The sequence below is a fragment of the Mus caroli genome, unplaced genomic scaffold (genome assembly GCF_978045245.1).
Source record: "Mus caroli unplaced genomic scaffold, Mus_caroli_1 scaffold_6, whole genome shotgun sequence".
Taxonomy (NCBI): domain Eukaryota; kingdom Metazoa; phylum Chordata; class Mammalia; order Rodentia; family Muridae; genus Mus; species Mus caroli.
The window spans coordinates 49730971-49741292 of NW_028227261.1; the positions used below are offsets into that span (position 1 = coordinate 49730971).

The 10322-nt window shown below is 41.5% G+C and overlaps 1 pseudogene; it reads right to left on the reverse strand.

The window, feature by feature from the left end:
• Window positions 1-9473: 9473 nt before the first annotated feature.
• Window positions 9474-10059, reverse strand: LOC110293252 (peptidyl-prolyl cis-trans isomerase A pseudogene; annotated as a pseudogene).
• Between the last annotated feature and the right edge of the window lie 263 nt (window positions 10060-10322).

Below are 10322 nucleotides of genomic sequence, written 5' to 3' on the forward strand. Positions count from 1 at the left end.
GGATGTAAAGCCCTATTTTCTCTACTGCCTGTCTCTCATCCACTCAGTTCTCCACCATAGCACCAGTTGGCCAGGAGTCTCCACTCATGTTGGCTTCTAGACAAATCATTTCTGAATTTCTCTTTTTTGCACTTAATGTATGCCACAGACCTTCCAGTTAGGGACTCAAGGAAGTGTCTTCTCTCTGTCTTCGCTTTATATCATCCCATAATATGGATGCATTTGTTTCATTAATTTATGGGAGAATACTCATTTTCCATTGGGTCATGGTTTTTTATTTGTTTGTTTGTTTTTATAAGCAACACTATAACAAATATACTACATGCCTTTATTTTCTGCAAATGTGTGATTTTGGGTCATCAGATTTAGGGACTAAATCATTTGTTTAAAGTTATGTACTTTTGGAGACACTGTCAAATTGTCTTCATGGAGATTGAGATAATAGTTTACACCAGCCCCAGAAAAGATAAGGTTACAGGTTAGCCCACATGGTTGATTATCTCAGTCCCCTAGATATAGATAAGGTTGCAGGTTAGCCCACATGGTCGATTATCTAGGTTTACAACTTTTGCCCATCTTATAGCTATCTAATACTGCACCATGCATTTAATTTGTATTTAACTGATAAATACTACTAGTATCTTTCCATGTATAAACTATTATTTCAATTTCTTCTCATGGTGTCCTGGCTCTAAGAATACAGAGAGTATATGTGATGAGTTTATCAAAAGATAAAAGGAGGAATATATTTTGGTGGATGTGCTGTCAGGTATGGGGGAAGGGGGTACCTCGGTGGGCTTATGCTGAGCCATCCATTCCCCCTGAGGGACCAGTCACACAATGGTATAGTCTAGAATAGAGTTTATTCAGGCCATGGGGAGGGTAGTTAAGAGGGTAATAGAGAGACGATAGGTGTCCGCCTGGCCCAGGAGGGCTTTGCCAGAGCATCTGCGGGAGACATCTTGGTTCCCAGACTCCACTGAGACTAGTCTGCACAGGTGAGAGTGTGGACTACAGAAGCTAACAGCTTCTGTGACAGGTTTTGTTTCAGGGCTTCATCTTCTGCCAGGAGGCAAGTCTGAACGCCAGATACCTGTGCACCTTCCCTGAAGGAGGAGAGCCTGCCTGCATAGAGTGTTCTGACCACTGAAACTCAGGAGAGAGCTAGTCTCCCAGGTCTGCTTGTAGAGAATAACAGAATCACGAGAGGAACAAGCTCTAATCAGAGACAACTATAACAACTGACTCCAGAATTACCAGATGGCGAAAGGCAGACTTAAGAATCTTACTAACAGAAACCAAGACCACTCACTATCATCAGAACCCAGCACTCCCACCTCAGCCAGTCCAGGGCAACCCAACACACCTGAAAACCTAGACCCAGATTTAAAGGCATATCTCATGATGATGTTAGAAGACATCAAGAAGGTCTTTAATAACTCAGGTAAAGAAATACAGGAGAACACTGCTAAAGAGTTGCAAGTCCTTATAGAAAAACAGGAAAACACATCCAAACAGGTGATGGAAATGAACAAAACCATACTAGGCCTTAAAAGGGAAGTAGACACAATAAAGAAAACCCAAAGTGAGGCAACACTGGAGATAGAAACCCCAGGAAAGAAATCTGGAACCATAGATGCGAGCATCAGCAACAGAATACAAGAGATGGAAGAGAGAATCTCAGGTGCAGAAGACTCCATAGAGAACACTGGCACAACAATCAAAGGAAATACAAAATGCAAAAAGATCCTAACTCAAAACATCCAGGAAATCCAGGACACAAACCTACAGATAATAGGAGTAGATGAGAATGAAGATTTTTAACTCAAAGGGCCAGCAAATATCTTCAACAAAATTATAGAAGAAAACTTCCAAAACCTAAAGAAAGACATGCCCATGAACATACAAGAAGCCTACAGAACTCCAAATAGACTGGACCAGAAAAGAAATTCCTCCTGACACATAACAATCAGAACAAAAAATACACTAAATAAAGATAGAATATTAAAAGTAGTAAGGGAAAAAGGTCAAGTAACATATAAAGGAAGGCCTATCAGAATTACACCAGACTTTTCACTAGAGACTATGAAAGCCAGAAGATCCTGGACAGATGTTATACAGACACTAAGAGAACACAAATGCCAGCCCATGCTACTATACCCAGCCAAACTCTCAATTACCATAGATGGAGAAAACAAAGTATTCCGCAACAAAACCAAATTCACACATTATCTTTCCACGAATCCAGCCCTTCAAAGGATAAAAACAGAAAAAAACAAGGACGGAAACCATGCCCTAGAAAAAGCAAGAAAGTGATCCCTCAACAAACCAAAAAGAAGACAGCCACAAGAACAGAATGCCAACTCTAACAACAAAAATAATAGGAAGCAACAATTACTTTTCCTTAATATCTCTTAATATCAATGGACTCAATTCCCCAGTAAAAAGACATAGACTAACAGTCTGGCTACACAAACAGGACCCAACATTCTTCTGCTTATAGGAAACCCATCTCAGAGAAAAAGACAGACACTACCTCAGAATGAAAGGCTGGAAAACAATTTTCCAAGCAAATGGTCTGAAGAAAAAAAGCTGGAGTAGCCATTCTAATATCGAATAAAATTGACTTCCACTAAAAGTCATCAAAAAAGACAAGGAGGGGCACTTCATACTCATCAAAGGTAAAATCTTCCAAGAGGAACTCTCAATTCTGAATATCTATGCCCCAAATACAAGGGCAGCCACATTCATTAAAGAAACTTTAGTAAAGTTCAAAGCACACATTGCACCTCACACAATAATAGTGGGACACTTCAACACACCACTTTCACCAATGAACAGATCACGGAAACAGAAACTAAACAGGGACACAGTGAAACTAACAGAAGTTATGAAACAAGTGGATCTAACAGATATCTACAGAACATTTTATCATAAAACAAAAGGATATACCTTCTTCTCAGCACCTCATGATACCTTCTCCAAAATTGACTACATAATTGGTCACAAAACAAGTCTCAACAGATAAAAAAAAATATTGAAATTGTCCCATGCATCCTATCAGATCACCATGGACTAAGGCTGATCTTCAATAACAAAATAAATAATAGAAAGCCAACATTCACGTGGAAACTGAACAACACTCTTCTCAATGATACCTTGATCAAGGAAGGAATAAAGAAAGAAATTAAGGACATTTTAGAGTTTAATGAAAATGAAGCCACAACATCCCCAAACTTATGGGACACAATGAAAGCATTTCTAAGAGGAAAACTCATAGCTCTGAGTGCCTCCAAAAAGAAACTAGAGAGAGCACACACTAGCAGCTTGACAACACACCTAAAAGCCCTAGAACAAAAGGAAGCAAATTCACCCAAGAGGAGTAGAAGGCAGGAAATAATCAAACGTAGGGGCGAAATCAACCAAGTGGAAACAAGAAGAACTATTCAAAGGATCAACCAAAGGAGGAGCTGGTTCTTTGAGAAAATCAAAGATAGATAAACCCTTAGCCAGACTCAGGAGCTGGAAAGATTGCTCAGTGGTTAAGTTACTTGCTGATCATTCAGGAGACCTGAGTTTGGACTCAGAACCATATTGTGTGGCTCACAGCTACATATAATTCCAGCTATAAGGTATTCAATATCCTCTCCTGGCCTCTGTGGGAACATGCATCTGCACATGCCTCTTTTTCTTTAAATCTTTTTTTATTAGGTATTTTCTTCATTTATATGTTCAATGCTATCCCAAAAGTCACCCCATATCCTCCCTCCCCACTCCTCTCCACCCCCACTCCCACTTCTTGGCCCTGGCATTCCCCTGTACTTAGGCATATAAAGTTTGCAAGACTGATGGGTCTCTCTTTCCAATGATGGCTGACTAGGCCATCTTCTGATACATATGCAGCTAGAAACACGAGCTCTGGGGGGTACTGTTTAGTTCATATTGTTGTTCCACCTATAGGGTTGCAGACACCTTTAGCTCCTTGGGTACTTTCTCTAGCTCCTCCATTGGGGGCCCTGTGATCCATCCAATAGCTGACTGTGAGCATCTACTTCTGTGTTTGCTAGGCCCCGGCATAGCCTCACAAGAGACAGCTATATCTGGGTCCTTTCAGCAAAATCTTGCTAGTGTATGCAATGGTGTCAGCGTTTGGAGGCTGATTATGGAATGGATCCCTGGGTATTGGGAAAGGATCTTTACCTATCCTAAGTCAGATAGGGGACTAATATCCAATATATACAAAGAGCTCAAGAAGCTGGATCCCAGAAAATCAAATAACCCCATTAAAATGGGGCTCAAAGCTAAACAAAGAATTCTCACCTGAGGAATACCGAATGGCTGAGAAACACCTGAAAAAAATGTTCAGCATCCTTAATCAAAGCAACCCTGAGATTCCCCCTCACAGTCAGAATGGCTAAGATCAAAAACTCAGGTGACAGCAGATGCTGGAGAGGATGTGGAGAAAGAGGAACACTCCTCCATTGTTGGTGGGATTGCAAGCTTGTACAACCACTCTGGAAATCAGTCTGGCGGTTCCTGAGAAAATTGGACATAGTACTACCAGAGGGTCCCACAATACTTCTCCTGGGCATATATCCAGAAGATATTCCAACCTGTAAGAAGGACACATGCTCCACTATGTTCATAGCAGCCTTATTTATAATAGCCAGAAGCTGGAAAGAACCCAGATGCCCCTCAACAGAGGAATGGATACAGAAAATGTGGTACATTTACACAATGGAGTATTACTCAGCTATTAAAAAGAATGAATTTATGAAATTCCTATGCAAATGGATGGACCTGGAGGGCATCATCCTGAGTGAGGTAACCCAATCACAAAACAACTCACACAATATGTACTCACTGCTAAGTGGATATTAGCCCAGAAACTTAGACTACCCAAGATATAAGATACAATTTGTAAAACACTTGAAACTCAAGAAGAACAAAGACCAAAGTGTGGACACTTTGCCCCTTCTTAGAATTGGGAACAAAACACCCATGTAAGGAGTTGCAGAGACAAAGTTTGGAGCTGAGACGAAAGAATGGACCATCTAGAAACTGCCATATCCGGGGATCCATCACATAATCAGCTTCCAAACGCTGACACCATTGCATACACTAGCAAGATTTTGCTGAAAGGACCCAGATATAGATGTCTCTTGTGAGACCATGCTGGGGCCTAGCAAACACAGAAGTGGATGCTCACAGTCAGCTATTGGATGGTTCACAGGGCCCCCAATGGAGGAGCTAGAAAAAGTAACCAAGGAGCTAAAGGGATCTGCAACCCTATAGGTGGAACAACAATATGAACTACCCAATACCCCCCCCCCAGAGCCCGTGTCTCTAGCTGCATATGTATCAGAAGATGGCCTAGTTGGCCATCAGTGGGAAGAGAGGCCCATTGTTGGTGCAAACTTTATATGCCTCAGTACAGGGGAACGCCATGGCCAAGAAGTGAGAGTGGGTAGGTGGAGGAGTGGGTTAGGGAGCATGTGGGGGACTTTTGGGATAGCGTTGGAAATGTAAATGAAATAAATACCTAATAAAAACGAAGAAATGAAAAAAAGAGGGTAATAGAGGCATAGAAAGGCAGAGAGTAGAAAATAGAGGAGTAGAGGCCAGCCATGAGCAAGGGGAGAGAGAAGGAGTAGGGGAATGGGATAAGAGCGGGGAAAGGGGCTAGGGGAAAGAGCTGTAGCAAGAAAACAAGAGAGCAAGAGAGCAGAGGGAGCAAGCATCCCCTTTTAATAGTGAGTCAGGCATACCTGGCTGTTGCCAGACAGCTGGGGCAGAGCTTAGACAAAATGCTAACATTATGGGTATGTTCTTATGTCCAGTTTTTAGACCTTTTTTATTAACTCAGTGAAGCATATCATATTCACTGAAAAAAAATTCCCCTTTGCTTATATTTCGAGTTTCATATAGGTTTTCATTTACATCCTGAAGTTTGAATTCAAAGTTTCTTAACTTTTCTATTGTCAAATGTAGCTTCAGAATTTTATGCCAAAATTGGACTTTAGCTGCCTCAAAGTTTTTTAAATGTATTCTCCAATGTAGGATAGTATTTTCATATTTTAAATTATTTAAATACTTTGACCTGTCAGAATGCAGAAATGTATGTATCTCTCCCCAGCAGCGTAAATCTTCAGGCCTATACCTTTCTCCCCTCTACCCATCTTTTCCTCTCTCACTTTCTTGCCCCTTCCTTCTTCCTTTCTTCCTTAAGTGAGTGCTAAAATCAGAGCTTTGTGCTTGCTAAGCAAGCACTTTACAGCCAAGCAGTGTGGGAGCCCAGTTCCACAGCTCAACCATTTTCCACTGAACTTTTTTAACTAAGTTATTTGTTGTCTCAATTTCTAAAAGTGATTTTTTTACTTTTTTTTTTTTTGCACCACAAGTTTCTAACAATTCCCTTATTTTCTCTCTGGCATAAGAATGTCATGTTCCCGTAAAGGCTTTGCCTTTCGCCTGGATTCAACAGACCTTCTCCATAGCCATCAAGAAGGAATGAGAATAGGAAATAAATATTTACTGTTATAAACTTCTGAGAATTTAGTTGTTTGTTACTTTAGAGATGACTAGATCATGTTATTAATCATATCTGTTTATCTTGCATATAATGAAACAACACACATCCAAAAAAGGACATAAGGGTTTCCTACCATGGATTACCACCACCAAGTTAGATCCCATGTGATAATTCCAAATACCAAGTCAGTCAGTAAAATGTTTCCAGCTTCAGGAATGGCACTGGGCCCTTTTCCCATTGAGTCCTGTCTTAGTTACCTTTTTATCGTTGAGATAAGACTCCACAACCAAGACAACTTATAAAGAAGGTGTTTATTTGATGCTCATGGTTGCAAAGGGGAAGAATCTATGACAATTATGCCATGTAGCATGGCAACAGGCAGGCAGGCATGGTGCTGGAGTCGTAGCTGAGAGCCTACATTTTTTGAGACATGACCACAAGGCAGAGAGAGATACTTGGAATGGCATGGATTTTTGAAAGCTCAATGTCTACCCCATAACATGCATCTTCCAGCAAGGCTATGCTCCCCAATCCTTCCCAAACCATTCCTCCAACTGGAGACCAAAATTTCAAATGTATGATTTCATTCTCATTCAAACCACATCTCAAGAGCTGAAGTTTGTCCCACCAAAGTTTCCATATTTGATCAACTGAAGACGTGACTATGTGTGGGCAGAAGGTCTTTAAAGGGGCCATTAATTTAAAGTGAGATGATTAGGGTGAGCCTTTGTGCAATATAATTGACATTCTTTTAGGTAACAGACACACAGGGAAGAAAGAGGATGTGAAGGCAAAGGAAGGAGATATCCATCTACAAGACAAGGAGAGTGGCCTACAAAGAACTCAACTCTCAACACTGTCAAGCTCTAAAGCTCTTCTGGAAAACTCTATAGATTGAGAATTGAGAGACCATCACATTATGCCATTTGGGCCACATATTGTGCGGCACTATGCTATGAGCAACCTTAACAAAATAATACACGCAATCTGGTGAGAGCCTCTCTACCTACTAGCAATACCTATAATCTGCTTTCTTCCCAGCTGTCAGCTTGGTTTCTGGACTTCAAAGGAATTATGTCATGTATGCATGTCTGTATATGTGTGTGTTTTTATATGTGTCTCCATATATGTGTATGCATATGTGTATATACATGTGTGAGCACATTTGTGTTTGTACATGTGTGTGTATGTGTGTGTATGTACCAGTTTGCCTGCATTATATTTATGGATCTTCACTTAGTCTGTTCTTTAGACTTCCAGATTGTTTCCATTCTGGGTTTATTATGATTAATATTGCCATTAAATTATCCTAAATATCTTTTGTGTTTATACACATTTTTGTTGGTGTGAAAAAGTAGATCCGTAGGATTATAAAGTATGTGTGTATTAGGCTTTAGCGGTTATGCTCAATAATTTTCTGCATTATATAAGTTGCATCACTTTGGCAAAAATACCTCACAGCGACAAGTTTAGGGAGGGCAGCTTTGTTTTGGGCCATAGCTTTTGAGGCTTTTAGTCCATCATGATGGAGAAGGCATTATGGGACAGCTCAGGCCACATGGTGGCAATGTGGGGCAGAGGCTGGTCACATCATAGTGGACTGAGAGAGAGGATAAGAGTAAGGAGCCAGCGATGGTATAACCCAGAGGGCCCAGCCTTTTACCTGCTTCCTTCAGCTCTACCATGGCTCCTAATTTCCAAAATCTTGTAAAGTGGTGTCCCCAGGTGGAGGCCAAGAGCTCAAAACCTGAGCCCTTTGGGGACATTCCACCTCTGTCTGCAATGGCTCATAGCCACTACATAATACAAATATGTTAAATCCATCTCTGAGACTCTGTAGTCTCAGCAGTTTCAGGATTGCTCAGAAGCCTGAGTCTAAAGATTGTATTGAGATTTCAGACAATCATTTAGTTATGAGCTTCTATAAAATAAAAACAAAAGCTGTATGCTTCCAACATACATGGAATGCATAGAGCAAGCATCCCCATTACAAAAGGGAAGGCAGGCAATAGAAAGGATGGATGGGACCAAAGCAGAAATGATGTTCAACCATACAGATATCAAACTCTGCAGATTCAATGTCCAGCATCTGGGGCACATCATGGCATGATGTGTGCTCCAATGGGCTTGACCAGTTCTACCCTTAGGCCTTGCACATATGCAGGCCACATAGCCTCTCCCTGGGATATTTCCCTCAGTATCTGGAGCTTTGTATGGCAGATGTTGCATGTTCCTAGTGGCTCAATATCTTTGAGCCTCTACTGTAGTTTAGGCTTCACCCTAACAGCTTCATGTATTCTGCTGTTGGGCTTTCTGCAGGATTCTGGTCCACATTATCCATCTTCTTAGGCGTCCTTCAACATCTTGGTAGAAGTGTCTATGTTCTCATAGCTCTTGTATTTAGCATTCCTGCAAAATCATCATTGCTTTGATAACGTCGATAGCTGCTGCCAGCTGGAGATGTGGCTAGGAACTCTTGGGCCAAAGCTATAGTGACCCTTAAATGCCTTGATAGCTGAACTTGGAAAAATAGGTGGCCTTTTGAAAGTAGAACATTCCATCAGTTCTTCCCAAAGAAAAGCTTGGCAAATGGGTTACAGTCTGTACCCCGGAGCCTTCCTTAAGCAAGGGCCAGTCAGTTTCTGAAATGTCCTCCAGGCACCTTCCCCTGTCCACGTGTAAAACAGATGGCTTTCCTTTAATGACGCAAATCTGTCTGATAACTATGGCCTCTTTGTGAACAGCTTAAGCAAACTCTTCTTCTGGACAAACTATGTGCTTTTCAATTTTTTTTTCTTATTTAGTTTTTATTCATAGTCATAAACTTAACTCTGCAATCCAGCTTGACTTGAAGGGGAATGAGGAAAATATGGAACCCAAAAAACTTCAGTGAGAGCAGAGATGACAGGACATTGCGAGCAGATGAGGTAGGGATGCTCTCCTGAGCTACAGAAGGAATGGTTTGATGGGTAAAACGCCTGCAAGTCAAAAGAAATTAGAGTTGTCCACAGTCGGAAAATGGTGATCTTCTTGCTGGTCTTGCCATTCCTGGACCCAAAACGCTCCATGGCTTCCACAATGTTCATGCCTTCTTTCACCTTCCCAAAGACCACATGCTTGCCATCCAGCCATTCAGTTTTGGCAGTGTAGATAAAAAACTGGGAACCATTTGTGTTTGGACCAGCGTTTGCAATGGACAAGGTGCCAGGACCTGTATGCTTCAGGATGAAGTTGTCATCCTCAGATTTCTCTCCGTAGATGGACCTGCCACCAGTGCCATTATGGCGTGTGAAGTCACCACCCTGGCACATGAATCCTGGAATAATCCTGTGAAAGGAGGAACCCTTATAGCCAAATCCTTTCTCTCCAGTGCTCAGAGCTCGAAAGTTTTCTGCTGTCTTTGGAACTTTGTCTGCAAACAGCTCGAAGGAGACACGGCCCAAGGGCTCATCGTCGGCTGTGATGTCGAAGAACACGGTGGGGTTGACCATGGCTGCAGCAAGCGGCGAAAAGCGACAGTGACGTCTGCAAAGCTGTGTTGTTTCAAATTTTTTTGCTTGCTTCTTTTGCTGTTGATTCTTACTCTAAACCAGCAGAAGGTAGTGAGCACGAACCATCCCACAGCCTGAACATGCAGTTCTTAATGTTTCCCTTGCCAGTTACTGAATTGCATTTTAGTTCATCCTCATTCACTTTTCCAGGATGTGAGCAAGTGTAGATTAAATTTATTGTCCAAATGTAACCCAGTCCCAAATAGAGTCCTGATTCTCATCTAAAACTGTATGTTTGC